Source organism: Pleurodeles waltl, chromosome 5 (genome assembly GCF_031143425.1).
Source record: "Pleurodeles waltl isolate 20211129_DDA chromosome 5, aPleWal1.hap1.20221129, whole genome shotgun sequence".
Taxonomy (NCBI): domain Eukaryota; kingdom Metazoa; phylum Chordata; class Amphibia; order Caudata; family Salamandridae; genus Pleurodeles; species Pleurodeles waltl.
The window spans coordinates 841,326,509-841,342,510 of NC_090444.1; positions in this window are offsets into that span (position 1 = coordinate 841,326,509).

The window sequence follows — 16,002 nt, forward strand, 5'->3', positions numbered from 1 at the left end:
AGCATAATAGAGGCAGCTAGAAAACTAGGAAAGATTGATTTTGAAGGGCACACTAGAACTATATCAAGATCTTTCACCCTTCACACTGCAGAAAAGATAGAACTTTTGCTCAGTTACTGACTTTTTGAAAATAGGGGCCTGCTACAGATAAGTCAACTTATTTAGACTGATCTCTATGTGGGAGGGTGCCCTCTACCAGCAGAAATTGGTACAGGAAACCTGCCACCTTTTGGGTCTGGATGCCCTACAGGGCATGGCGGCAACAACAGTGTGCCTCAGCTCAACGACACTTGAATGGTCGCTCACACAGGGCAGATTGTTGGAGAAAAGGTGCAATCTACATAGAAGCTTGCAAAACCCTCCGCGGATGTCACTGAAGCTGAACGGCAGGCAGTGCTTGACATAGTAAAAGGGTCTGGTGACCACTAGGAGAATCGAGGAACATCCTACCTTGTGAGTATGATGAATCAGATGGAGAGAGGTGGTCTGTGCCACAGGCGCTCCGGTTGGGGCAGAGGGAGGTGGAAGTGGGACTGACAACACTGATGCCAGTTTTGCCACTAGTCAGAGTAGAGGATCCTTGGCCCGTTGGCCTCTGAAGTCCAATTGTGCGTAAGCCCATGAACAGTTCTGTAATGTTCATTGAAAGTTGTTGTTTGGGGGGAGTAGGATTGGTAGGAGGTAGATAGCTGCTCTGCAGCTACACAGTCTGAAAGGCCCAACTTATTGGTAGGAACCACTGGGAGAGGAAACAAAGGAGAATACCCAGTGAGCGGAAAACGCACGTATGGCCAATCACATGTTCTATGTTTAGGATACCCCTCAAAATAGTAAGTTTCAATGTCAGGGGCCCCAATGGTCCTGTCAAGAGGGGTGCAGTGCTGTCTTTACTTAAAGATTCAGAAGGACATATATTCCTCCTTCAAGAAACTCATCTGCTAGCAAAAGACTGGCCTAGAATGCATTCAAGGTGGTTTCTACAGCAGTGTTTCTCCTCAGATCCTAAGACAAAAGCAGGGGTAGCAATCCTACTGTCTCACACATTCACGGATAGCATAGCAACCCTTATCACTGACATCAGAGGGATGCTGCTGGCTCTCAGTTTGTCTTTGGGAGGGCATATCTTTACCGTAGCTTCCATCCATGCTCCCAACACCAATCAGGACAGTTCCTGAAGATGGTAATTAAACATGCTACAGACCCCAAATCGAGAGGTTATCACAGGGGGAGATCTCAACTTAGTTAAAAGCAATGAAAGGGACATATCTGCACATAGGGACCGGCAGGGCTCTCACAAGAAGGGAAGTTGTGGCTTCAGGAAGTGGAATTCTATGACCTGTGGCACCATGTACACCTGCACGACACTACTCTACAGCCCATAAAACCTATACTAGGCTGGATAACTTCTAAGGCACCTCTACTACACTCCACCTGCTCAAGAGGTCGAGATTGTATCATCCTCACTATTTGATCATCTCCTAATCTGGACACCCCTTTGCCCCCATGACCCAGGTGACTCAAAATATGGCATGTGCAAGATACTCTCTTCGCAGGACAGCAGAACGGATCTACCAAATGCCCTGCTATCTCCCAATATCTCAAAGAAAATGACACAGAGGGGGGTCATTTACATACACTATGGGAGGAGCTGATGGTCACTATCAGTGGAGCACTTACTTCCCTAGTTGCGTCTACCAATAAGGACAGGGCAACCAAATGCACAAACCAAGAGGAACAATTTAGGACCCTGGAAAGGGAGCATAAAACAAGGGGGGCCTCAAAGACCTTGCGTGGCTCCAAGCATCACATGCCCAACTGCAGATCCTGGACACAAACCACGCAGAATGCACTCTCCTTAGACTGAGACAAAAAAATTGTAGGGGGAAGGAAATAAGGCAGGCAGAGTCTAGGTGTGCAAACTAGGGGTGCACACCGCTGTGACTTAAGTACATTCAATATTTTCAGAAGCTTGGGCATTGCTCACAACAAATTGAGAGATAGAACAGGCATTTGTGATTTCTACACAGCCATATATGCTGAGGAGGTGTTGAGGGGTCCTGATATAGAGATGCTGCTGGACTCTATCCCAATCCCAAAGCTCCCGGGAACCTCAAGCTGGGCCCTTGGAACCCCTATAGTGGTGGAAAAGGGTGTTGCAGCTATTCGAAAACTGAAACTCCGAACATTTCTGGAACCTAAAGGCTATACAGCCTTATTCTACAACACCTCTTGTAAAGAACTGATGCCGGTCTTAATCACACTAATCAACTTAGTGGGTAGAACATGGGAGCTTACTGAAACAATGCATGAGGCAGTCATTACTATTCTATCAAAACCCAGGAAGCATTCACATCTTTGCTCCTCTTACCGCCCACCATCTTTACTGAATATTGATGCTAAACTACTTAACCAGCATCTTAGCCCATCGACTGGGTGGATACATGTAATCCCTAGTCGAGTCAAATCAGTCTGGTTTCATACTAGGATGTACGAGCACAAACAAATCCATATGGGGGATAAGATCAACAGAGCAGGCAAGAGAGTGGTCATATACTGGCTGATGTGGGAAAGGCATTTGACATGGGCACTGGCCCTTTTTAAGAACAGTGATGATCAGGATGGGGTTTGGACCTGAGATTCATCACCGGTGCCTTCTGTGACTACAAGGCACGACTTAGGGTGAATGGATCACTGACTGCTCCAATACTGATCAAGCAGGGGACCAGGCAGGGCTGTTCACTGTCCCTCCGTCACTTTGTGCTATACATGGAATGCCCGTCAATTAGACTCTACAGAAATATGGAAGTCAAAGGGGTGACCCTGGGGGAAATGGAGCTTATCCTACACCTCTACGCTGATGATGTGTTGTTAACCTTGTCCGATCCTGATGTCTCCCTTCTGGTTGCGTTGTTCAAAATTCATCGTTTTGGTGAAGTCTCTAGTTTTAAAATAAATACTCATAAATCCCAGTTACAGGAGCTGTCCTTGTCCCTATCCCTAGCAGCCGGGCTCCCATTGCCCTGGGTGAAAGACAGCATTTGCTTCTAAGTATACATATTACCCCCACCGCTCACAAAACATCCAAAGATAATTCAACCAACTAATCTACCAGCTGAAAGGGGACATTGTGGTGTGGCACGGAGTGGGACTATCCTGGTTGGGTCGCATTGCAGCTGCCAAAATGACTGCCTTACTGGGATTTTTGGGTAATATGCACATTTTCAATACATTCACATGGCAGGAAAGCTCTCTAAACTGGCAGTCAAACAAATGCATAGACCAATAGCAGAGGGGTGGACTGGGAGTTCCCCGCATCACCAATTACTATTATGCATTCCGGCTACACTATGTGTTAGAATGACATACGACAGAAAGTAAAAAACATTTGTTCCTCATGGACCAGTGAATACCGTGTGGGTCCCTTAAAATACCGGCCGTGGGGGTTGGACTCCTCTCCAATCACCCGCTGGACAAAAGCAGCCTGGGACAGGGGAGAAGTACTTAGACAATTGGCAGCTATCCTCTCACCCCTTTCACCATTATTTGGTAACCCTGACTTTACTCCAGGCCTCAAGGACGATACCTTTGCTGAATTGCAAAAGGCACAATGTAAATGGATCGGGGATCTGTTGGACCTCGATGGGCTTAAACCTTTTGAGCGACTTCAGGCACACTTTGGCATCCCGAAAAGGGGGCAGTTTCGATATTAGCATATTTGCCACTGGCTCTTTAATTCTGTTATTAAAAGGGCACTGGCCACCTAACACATGCTGAAGAGGTTGTGGGAATACTGCTGCACCTGCTTTGGCATTGCCCTAAGCTCACTAAATACTAGGATGAGGCTTTGAACAACCTAGACATCATATTTCATAACAGGATCCTAAGACCTCCAGCATCGATCATCCTTGGGGTTGAAGATCACCTTTCCTTCCCAATTCAATCCATGAGAGTCAAACTAATGTCAGTCCTATAATGTGCGGTCAAAAAGGTGATTTGGGGGATCTGGCGCACCACTACTGTACTAGATCACAGACAGTGGCTGTACTTATGGGACCTGATGGTACAGGAAAGATTTCCATGACACTCGACCACAAGGGAGAAGACTTTGCAAGGCACTGGAAGCCTTGTTTAAACTTTCTGTCTTCAGAGTTCAGGGAAATGATTTGCCCCTGCTACCTACAGGAATTAAGACCAACCACACACGGGGACTTGAAAGATAGTCACCCTGAACTCGCTCATTAAGGCTAGCTGTTGGGTGCCACCTAGACATAGTTATGTCAGGAACCAGGAAGAGGTGGGGCAGTCAGCTGGGGAAAAGGGGAAGAAGTGGGTGTTGGCTGTGGGCTAGTACTTCTTTTGGTGATATGAACTTACCTCGCGGCTAGGTGGTTGTAGGTGGTGTATTTTGTATTTTTGTTCCAATGGAACTAAATAAAACAAAATTGACACAAAAAAAAGCATATTCATGAGTGGCGCATGTCACCTGAGAAGCCTTCGGATCTAATTGATGGTCATGCTACAGCACAATGCTAGTGCCAACCACTTAGCCTAAGCAGTCTTTCGTGTCTTGGCCTGACCAGATGACATACTTAGCGGCACTCTGGCCATCCTGAATGGTCTGTGCCATACTGCCATGAAATTCCTCAAAGACTGTGAACAAGATCCCAGCCACAGAGTCCAATTATGCATGGAAGTAACTTTCCAGTAAACAGCTAAAACTGACTGACCCGAGGGCGAGGCTAGCAGAAGAAAACATGCTCTTCCCAAATGCCTAATTTCTTTATAACTCTGTCCAAGAGGATATTGGGAAAGAACTGGCGATTAACACAGCTAGTGGAGGACAGTACTAGCAGACTCTCTGGACTATGGTGTTTCGTTAGGAAGGCAGGGTCACCAGAAGGAGGCTTGTGGTGACGTGTCATTTGTTTGTTTAAAAGTGGACAAGAACAGATTTTGGTCTAAGTGCCCATTACAGTATCTGGCAGGGCCTCATAGAATGGCAGTAAAGGTTCCGATGAGACTTGACTTTGCCTGGGAAATTGTAAATCCAAAACTTTGGCTGTTCGTCTGATGACAATGGCGAAAGTAGACTCCTCAGTGGAACCACGGGGAAAACCCAGTCCTGTGTCAGGGTAAGTGTCCCACACACTGTCCTCTTACAGGTCAATATAAAAATTGTCATTGACAAAATGTAGAGAGAATCTGTCGCCACCATCATCGCCAAAAGGTGGTTGGCTCTACTCTGAGTCCCATCAAATTAGCTGTTAGAGCACTGGACTGCAATTCCCAAACAAAGGCAGTGTCTTATCAGACAGAATGTATGGGGGGCAGGGTATGTAGGAACTGAACTTGAGCGCTGCTTTGGCCAAACTCGAGAGGGATTCAATTTGAAGGTGGACAGGATTATGCACTTGATTTCCTACACGGATGTTGGAGGACTAGATGCTGCCATCGACACGGCAGGAACTGGCACGGGTTGCCAGGTGTTTAGTCAGTTCAGGATTGGGAGCTAAACCTGTGGCTGTTTTGGGAGGCATAGACAGCGCTGAGGTCGGACCTGGAATCAGGTGCGGAATTGGCTGCACAATCAGGGTACCGGGATTGAGACCACAGGGCAACATGATGTCCTGATGTCCTTGCAACCTCTCAGAGGGAGAGTGGTGAGACTGTGATGAAGCCTGCTTGGACTTTGTGTGTTTCTTTTTTTTTCTTCAATTTACCGAATGACTTGGAATGCAACAAACACAAGTCATGGGATCACCCACAACAATGAAAACAGATCCATGATTTCGAGCGTGATCGGCCTTTACGCAACTTTCTTCAGTGTTTAGCAATGTACATCTTGGCTTTGCAGTCTCAGATCACATGCGCGTGCATTAGGTCACACTCCTTGCATGACTTGGACACCAGAAACGCACTTTGTGGAGATCTGTCACATACATCTGTTAGCAATAGTCCCTATAAAGTGTAAACCCTGTTGTTTTAGTTAAGAATTTAGAAAAAAAAACCAACTGGTGACAAAAATGTAGGCAACAGCTTCAGATCCATGTACGAAGAAGCGGAACAAAAGGAACTGATGTCAGTACCCTAGGGTGGTGTCTATATGCAGCTCCAGTCGTCATTTCTATGCCACATATTTAAGAACAGGAGCTATGCTGAAAAATGTCCTGAATCCAGTCTAATGACTGGGATATTCTACAGTTGAGTAATCTGTAGTTAGAAGTATCCATCAAAACTACAATTAAATTGCACACACCACCAAAGCCATTAAAGTAATCACAGTCATCTCTAAACGAAGACTTCACTATCAAAATTGTAGTCTGGGTCATTATTTATCATACCAAAATGTTCTCCACGTTTTATGTGTATGAAAGAAAAGCTTACGGTTGCATACATTTTTGATGGATTGCTTCTTCTGGTTTTCGTCAACTATAGAAATACATCAGATGTCTTTTGCAATAGCAGATAATCCTAATCCTGGCACCGTGTGCCTTAAACCAGTAACCAGGAATGAGGCTGCAAATATCTGTCATGAAAAGTATCCCCTCTTTTTTCATGGGTGTCCCCACTCCACATTATTGTTTACTCCGACAATTGAGCTGCTGGCTTGTATACTTTAGGCCAGGGCATAAGACTGGGGAATAAGACTATCCCAGGAGCCCCATAATATTTTGCTATATGCTAATGATTCATTGCTGTACCTACAGGATCCAAACACGTCTGCCACTAAATATTGAACTACTGTCTGAATATGGAGTAATCTCTGACCTAAGGGTTAAATGGGTAAGTGCAGTTTATTCCTGATCCATGTGCCACCCTGTGAGAAAGTAGCCTCTTTCGAGCCTTGTTACCCCCACTTTTGGCCTGTTTGTGAGTGTCTGTCAGGGTGTTTTCACTGTCTCACTGGAATCCTGCTAGCCAGGGCCAGTGCTCATAGTGAAAACCCTATGTTTTCAGTGTGTTTGTTATGTGTCACTGGGACCCTGCTAGTCAGGACCCCAGTGCTCATAAGTTTGTGACCTATAGGTATGTGTTCCCTGTGTGGTGCCTAACTGTCTCACTGAGGCTCTGCTAACCAGAACCTCAGTGGTTATGCTCTCTCATTTATTTCAAATTGTCACTAACAGGCAAGTGACCAATTTTACCAATTTACATTGGCTTACTGGAACACCCTTATAAATCCCTAGTATATGGTACTGAGGTACCCAGGGTATTGGGGTTCCAGGAGATCCCTATGGGCTGCAGCATTTCTTTTGCCACCCATAGGGAGCTCTGACAATTCTTACACAGGCCTGCCACTGCAGCCTAAGTGAAATAACGTCCACGTTATTTCACAGCCATTTTACACTGCACTTAAGTAACTTATAAGTCACCTATATGTCTAACCTTTACCTGGTAAAGGTTAGGTGCAAAGTTACTTAGTGTGAGGGCACCCTGGCACTAGCCAAGGTGCCCCCACATTGCTCAGAGCCAATTCCCTGAACTTTGTGAGTGCGGGGACACCATTACACGCGTGCACTACATATAGGTCACTACCTATATGTAGCTTCACAATGGTAACTCCGAATATGGCCATGTAACATGTCTATGATCATGGAATTGCCCCCTCTATGCCATCCTGGCATAGTTGGCACAATCCCATGATCCCAGTGGTCTGTAGCACAGACCCTGGTACTGCCAAACTGCCCTTCCTGGGGTTTCACTGCAGCTGCTGCTGCTGCCAACCCCTCAGACAGGCAGCTGCCCTCCTGGGGTCCAGCCAGGCCTGGCCCAGGATGGCAGAACAAAGAACTTCCTCTGAGAGAGGGTGTGACACCCTCTCCCTTTGGAAAATGGTGTGAAGGCAGGGGAGGAGTAGCCTCCCCCAGCCTCTGGAAATGCTTTGTTGGGCACAGATGTGCCCAATTCTGCATAAGCCAGTCTACACCAGTTCAGGGGACCCCTTAGCCCTGCTCTGGCGTGAAACTGGACAAAGGAAAGGGGAGTGACCACTCCCCTGACCTGCACCTCCCCTGGGAGGTGTCCAAAGCTCCTCCAGTGTGCTCCAGACCTCTGCCATCTTGGAAACAGAGGTGCTGCTGGCACACTGGACTGCTCTGAGTGGCCAGTGCCACCAGGTGACGTCAGAGACTCCTTGTGATAGGCTCCTTCAGGTGTTGCTAGCCTATCCTCTCTCCTAGGTAGCCAAACCCTCTTTTCTGGCTATTTAGGGTCTCTGTCTCTGGGGAAACTTTAGATAACGAATGCATGAGCTCAGCCGAGTTCCTCTGCATCTCTCTCTTCACCTTCTGATAAGGAATCGACTGCTGACCGCACTGGAAGCCTGCAAAACTGCAACATAGTAGCAAAGACGACTACTGCAACTCTGTAACGCTGATCCTGCCGCCTTCTCGACTGTTTTCCTGCTTGTGCATGCTGTGGGGGTAGCCTGCCTCCTCTCTGCACCAGAAGCTCCGAAGAAAACTCCCGTGGGTCGACGGAATCTTCCCCCTGCAACCGCAGGCACCAAAAAGCTGCATTACCAGTCCCTTGGGTCTCCTCTCAGCACGACGAGCGAGGTCCCTCGAATCCAGCGACTCTGTCCAAGTGACCCTCACAGTCCAGTGACTCTTCAGTCCAAGTTTGGTGGAAGTAAGTCCTTGCCTCACCTCGCTGGGCTGCATTGCTGGGAACCGCGACTTTTGCAGCTACTCCGGCCCCTGTGCACTTCCGGCGGAAATCCTTTGTGTACAGCCAAGCCTGGGTCCACGGCACTCTAACCTGCATTGCACGACTTTCTAAGTTGGTCTCCGGCGACGTGGGACTCCTTTGTGCAACTTCTGCGAGCACCGTTTCACGCATCCTTGTAGTGCCTGTTTCTGGCACTTCTCTGGGTGCAACCTGCTTCAGAGAGGGCTCCTTGTCTTGCTCGACGTCCCCTCTCTCTGCTGGTCCAACTTGCGACCTCCTGGTCCCTCCTGGGCCTCAGCAGCGTCCAGAAACGCTAACCGCACAATTTGCAGCTAGCAAGGCTTGTTGGCATTCTTTCGGCGGGAAAACACTTCTGCACGACTCTCCACGGCGTGAGGGATCTATCCTCCAAAGGGGAAGTCTCTACCCCTTTTCGTTCCTGCAGAAACCGCAGCTTCTTCTGTCCAGTAGAAGCTTCTTTGCACCCGCAGCTGGCATTTCCTGGGCATCTGCCCATCTCCGACTTGCTTGTGACTTTTGGACTTGGTCCCCTTGTTCCACAGGTACCCTAGATTGGAAATCCACAGTTGTTGCATTGTTGGTTTGTGTCTTTCCTGCATTATTCCTCTAACACGACTTCTTTGTCCTTAGGGGAACTTTAGTGCACTTTGCACTCACTTTTCAGGGTCTTGGGGAAGGTTATTTTTCTAACTCTCACTATTTTCTAATAGTCCCAGCGACCCTCTACAAGGTCACATAGGTTTGGGGTCCATTCGTGGTTCGCATTCCACTTTTGGAGTATATGGTTTGTGTTGCCCCTATCTCTATGTTTCCCCATTGCATCCTATTGTAACTATACATTGTTTGCACTGTTTTCTAAGACTATACTGCATATTTTTGCTATTGTGTATATATATCTTGTGTATATTTCCTATCCTCTCACTGAGGGTACACTCTGAGATACTTTGGCATATTGTCATAAAAATAAAGTACCTTTATTTTTAGTATAACTGTGTATTGTGTTTTCTTGTGATATTGTGCATATGACACTAAGTGGTACTGTAGTAGCTTCACACGTCTCCTAGTTCAGCCTAAGCTGCTCTGCTAAGCTACCATTATCTATCAGCCTAAGCTGCTAGTCACCCTATACACTAATAAGGGATAACTGAGCCTAGTGCAAGGTGCAAGTACCCCTTGGTACTCACTACAAGCTAGTCCAGCCTCCTACATTGGTTGTGCAGCGGTGGGATAAGTGCTTTGAGACTACTTACCACTCTTGTCATTGTACTTTTCATAAGAGAAAAATATACAAAACAAGGTCAGTGTATATACACATAGCCAAAAAGTTTAGCATTTCCTCTTTTCACTCTTTTCTAAGTGCTGAAAAGTACTTCTAAACTTTCAAAAAGTTCTTAAAAGTTAAAAAAGTTTTTTCTGTCTTTCTAAAAAGTTCTGAAAACTTTTTTCTCTTTTTCTATCACTTTAACTCTCTCTAAAAATGTCTGGCACAGGCCAAAATGTTGATCTGTCCAAACTTGCATATGATCACCTTAGCTGGAAAGGAGCAAGGAGTCTCTGCATAGAGAGAGGTTTGAGTGTAGGGAAGAATCCTTCTTTGGAATTATTGCTTAACATGCTTAGAGAACAAGATAAGGCCATAGGGGCCACATCTGTTGAAAAAGTAGCAAATGGTTCCCAATCTGATCCAGGGACTCCCCCAGGAAAAGATTCAGGAAAGAAACTTCCTAGCCTGCCCATTACTAGACAGTCTAGCATAGTTGGTAATGATGGAGAGCCTCACCATACAAATAGTGTTGTCTCACATCATAGCAAAAGCATTTATTCTCACCATACTGGTAGTGATGTTTCTGTTAGCCAAGCTGTTAGGGTGGCCTCTGTAAGGGACAGGTCTCCTTCTGTTCATTCCCATCATACCTCTGTATCTAGAAATGTCCCTCCCACCCACCCTGATGACAGATTGTTAGAAAGGGAGCTCAATAGATTGAGAGTGGAACAAACCAGACTGAAGCTTAAAAAGCAACAGCTGGATTTGGATAGACAGTCTTTAGAATTAGAGGAGGAAAGACAGAAGTTGGGTTTAGAAACCCATGGTGGCAGCAGCAGTATTCCCCATAGTCATCCTGCAAAAGAGCATGATTCCAGGAATCTGCACAAGATAGTTCCCCCTTATAAGGAGGGGGATGACATTAACAAGTGGTTTGCTGCACTTGAGAGGGCCTGTGTTGTACAGGATGTCCCTCAAAGGCAGTGGGCTGCTATCCTATGGCTATCATTTAGTGGAAAAGGTAGGGATAGGCTCCTTACTGTGAAAGAAAATGATGCTAATAATTTCCAAGTTCTTAAGAATGCACTCCTGGATGGTTATGGCTTAACCACTGAACAGTACAGGATAAAGTTCAGAGAGACCAAAAAGGAGTCTTCACAAGACTGGGTTGATTTCATTGACCATTCAGTGAAGGCCTTGGAGGGGTGGTTACATGGCAGTAAAGTTACTGATTATGAAAGCCTGTATAACACAATCCTGAGAGAGCATATACTTAATAATTGTGTGTCTGATTTGTTGCACCAGTACCTGGTAGACTCTGATCTGACCTCTCCCCAAGAATTGGGAAAGAAGGCAGACAAATGGGTCAGAACAAGGGTGAACAGAAAAGTTCATACAGGGGGTGACAAAGATGGCAATAAGAAGAAAGATGGTGAAAAATCTCAAGATAAGCATGGGGATAAGGGTAAAACCAAAGATCCCACTTCAAATCTTAAACACTCTTCAGAGGGTGGGGATAAAACTAATTCTTCCTCTTCTTCTCAACCTGCACACATTAAAAAGCCTTGGTGCTTTGTGTGTAAAAACAGAGGCCATAGGCCAGGGGATAAGTCCTGTCCAGGTAAACCCCCTGAGCCTACCACCACTAATACATCAAGCTCTAGTGCCCCTAGCAGTAGTGGTAATAGTGGTGGGACTGCTGGCAACAGTCAAGTTAAGGGTGTAGTTGGGTTCACTTTTGGGTAAATAGTAGAAACTGGGGTAGTCACTCCCAAGACAGTTTCTGTCACACCTAGTGTCATTGGCCTTGCCACACTGGCTGCTTGTCCCCTTACAATGGATAAGTACAGGCAGACAGTTTCAATAAATGGTGTTGAGGCCTTGGCCTACAGGGACACAGGTGCCAGTATCACTTTGGTGACTGAAAACCTAGAGGCTCCTGAACAACACATCATTGGACAACAGTATAAAATTATTGATGTCCATAACTCCACTAAGTTTCTTCCCTTAGCTATAATTCAGTTTAGTTGGGGTGGAGTTACTGGCCCTAAGCAGGTGGTGGTATCACCTAGCTTACCTGTAGACTGTCTCTTAGGTAATGACCTAGAGGCCTCAGGTTGGGCTGATGTAGAGTTTTATGCCCATGCAGCCATGCTGGGCATCCCTGAGGAATTGTTCCCTCTCATTTCTACTGAAATGAAAAAGCAAAGGAGAGAAGGCCTGAAAACTCAGGATCCCTCTCCATCAACAGGTAATAAGGGTATCACAGTATCCCATAACCACCCTACCATTCAGGATACCATTCCTGTGGTGGGAGAAACCTCTCCTGGGGTGGCACCTGTTCAAGGGAAACATCAGCTGGCAAATCTGTACTCCCTGAGGTAGAAGTACCTCTCTGTGGGATAACTAACATTGGTGAGAAAAAGAGCACCATTTTAGTTAACATGGAGCATCCCTCCAACCCTCCCAGAGAAACTTTAGTGCAGAAACCCTGCACTGCCTCACAACACTTAGGACAGCATCCCTGCCCTAGTGTGGAGCTCATAGGACAGCATCTCTGCCCTGCTCCAACTCAAGAGAAACAGCATCCCTGTTCTCTCTTCCAGCAATATGGACAAAGCTTTTCCCCAGCTATGGCTTTTCTGAGACAGCATCCCTGTCTGGCATTTCCATCACTACAAATAGGTTCAGTGGACAATTCCCACTGCTCTAAACTAAAACTTACTGATAGAAACTCTGAAAATACATCTTCACATTGTTGCTTAGCTAAAAAACTTCAAAGAGGGTGGTTTACATCCCCACAGGGAAGTAACCATATAATGGATGATAAAGGGAGTAACCAGTCTATTGCAGAGCTACTCTCTACTTATCACCACTTAGACAATAAAGTCTCAACTGGCCAAGGTTAGCCTTATTGTCCTTCGCTTGGGGGGGGGGGGGGGGTTGTGTGAGAAAGTAGCCTCTTTCTAGCCTTGTTACCCCCACTTTTGGCCTGTTTGTGAGTGTATGTCAGGGTGTTTTCACTGTCTCACTGGAATCCTGCTAGCCAGGGCCAGTGCTCATAGTGAAAACCCTATGTTTTCAGTGTGTTTGTTATGTGTCACTGGGACCCTGCTAGTCAGGACCCCAGTGCTCATAAGTTTGTGACCTATAGGTATGTGTTCCCTGTGTGGTGCCTAACTGTCTCACTGAGGCTCTGCTAACCAGAACCTCAGTGGTTATGCTCTCTCATTTATTTCAAATTGTCACTAACAGGCTAGTGACCAATTTACATTGGCTTACTGGAACACCCTTATAAATCCCTAGTATATGGTACTGAGGTACCCAGGGTATTGGGGTTCCAGGAGATCCCTATGGGCTGCAGCATTTTTTTTGCCACCCATAGGGAGCTCTGACAATTCTTACACAGGCCTGCCACTGCAGCCTAAGTGAAATAACGTCCACGTTATTTCACAGCCATTTTACACTGCACTTAAGTAACTTATAAGTCACCTATATGTCTAACCTTTACCTGGTAAAGGTTAGGTGCAAAGTTACTTAGTGTGAGGGCACCCTGGCACTAGCCAAGGTGCCCCCACATTGTTCAGAGCCAATTCCCTGAACTTTGTGAGTGCGGGGACACCATTACACGCGTGCACTACATATAGGTCACTACCTATATGTAGCTTCACAATGGTAACTCCGAATATGGCCATGTAACATGTCTATGATCATGGAATTGCCCCCTCTATGCCATCCTGGCATAGTTGGCACAATCCCATGATCCCAGTGGTCTGTAGCACAGACCCTGGTACTGCCAAACTGCCCTTCCTGGGGTTTCACTGCAGCTGCTGCTGCTGCCAACCCCTCAGACAGCCATCTGCCCTCCTGGGGTCCAGCCAGCCCTGGCCCAGGATGGCAGAACAAAGAACTTCCTCTGAGAGAGGGTGTGACACCCTCTCCCTTTGGAAAATGGTGTGAAGGCAGGGGAGGAGTAGCCTCCCCCAGCCTCTGGAAATGCTTTGTTGGGCACAGATGTGCCCAATTCTGCATAAGCCAGTCTACACCGGTTCAGGGGACCCCTTAGCCCTGCTCTGGCGCGAAACTGGACAAAGGAAAGGGGAGTGACCACTCCCCTGACCTGCACCTCCCCTGGGAGGTGTCCAGAGCTCCTCCAGTGTGCTCCAGACCTCTGCCATCTTGGAAACAGAGGTGCTGCTGGCACACTGGACTGCTCTGAGTGGCCAGTGCCACCAGGTGACGTCAGAGACTCCTTGTGATAGGCTCCTTCAGGTGTTGCTAGCCTATCCTCTCTGCTAGGTAGCCAAACCCTCTTTTCTGGCTATTTAGGGTCTCAGTCTCTGGGGAAACTTTAGATAACGAATGCATGAGCTCAGCCGAGTTCCTCTGCATCTCTCTCTTCACCTTCTGATAAGGAATCGACTGCTGACCGCGCTGGAAGCCTGCAAAACTGCAACATAGTAGCAAAGACGACTACTGCAACTCTGTAACGCTGATCCTGCCACCTTCTCGACTGTTTTCCTGCTTGTGCATGCTGTGGGGGTAGCCTGCCTCCTCTCTACACCAGAAGCTCCGAAGAAATCTCCCGTGGGTCGACGGAATCTTCCCCCTGCAACCGCAGGCACCAAAAAGCTGCATTACCGGTCCCTTGGGTCTCCTCTCAGCATGACGAGCGAGGTCCCTCGAATCCAGTGACTCTGTCCAAGTGACCCCCACAGTCCAGTGACTCTTCAGTCCAAGTTTGGTGGAGGTAAGTCCTTGCCTCACCTCGCTGGGCTGCATTGCTAGGAACCGCGACTTTTGCAGCTACTCCGGCCCCTGTGCACTTCCGGCGGAAATCCTTTGTGCACAGCCAAGCCTGGGTCCACGGCACTCTAACCTGCATTGCACGACTTTCTAAGTTGGTCTCCGGCGACGTGGGACTCCTTTGTGCAACTTCGGCGAGCACCGTTTCACGCATCCTTGTAGTGCCTGTTTCTGGCACTTCTCCGGGTGCAACCTGCTTGAGAGAGGGCTCCTTGTCTTGCTCGACGTCCCCTCTCTCTGCTGGTCCAATTTGCGACCTCCTGGTCCCTCCTGGGCCTCAGCAGCGTCCAAAAACGCTAAACGCACGATTTGCAGCTAGCAAGGCTTGTTGGCATTCTTTCGGCGGGAAAACACTTCTGCACGACTCTCCACGGCGAGCGGGATCCGTCCACCAAAGGGGAAGTCTCTAGCCCTTTTCGTTCCTGCAGAAACCGCAGCTTCTTCTGTCCAGTAGAAGCTTCTTTGCACCCGCAGCTGGCATTTCCTGGGCATCTGCCCATCTCCGACTTGCTTGTGACTTTTGGACTTGGTCCCCTTGTTCCACAGGTACCCTAGATTGGAAATCCACAGTTGTTGCATTGTTGGTTTGTGTCTTTCCTGCATTATTCCTCTAACACGACTTCTTTGTCCTTAGGGGAACTTTAGTGCACTTTGCACTCACTTTTCAGGGTCTTGGGGAGGGTTATTTTTCTAACTCTCACTATTTTCTAATAGTCCCAGCGACCCTCTACAAGGTCACATAGGTTTGGGGTCCATTCGTGGTTCGCATTCCACTTTTGGAGTATATGGTTTGTGTTGCCCCTATCTCTAGGTTTCCCCATTGCATCCTATTGTAACTATACATTGTTTACACTGTTTTCTAAGACTATACTGCATATTTTTGCTATTGTGTATATTTCCTATCCTCTCACTGAGGGTACACTCTGAGATACTGTAGGAGGCTGGACTGGCTTGTAGTGAGTACCAAGGGGTACTTGCACCTTGTACCAGGCCCAGTTATCCCTTATTAGTGTATAGGGTGTCTAGCAGCTTAGGCTGATAGATAATGGTAGCTTAGCAGAGCAGCTTAGGCTGAACTAGGAGACGTGTGAAGCTACTACAGTACCACTTAGTGTCATATGCACAATATCATAAGAAAACACAATACACAGTTATACTAAAAATAAAGGTACTTTATTTTTATGACAATATGCCACAGTATCTTAGAGTGTACCCTCAGTGAGAGGATAGGAAATATACAC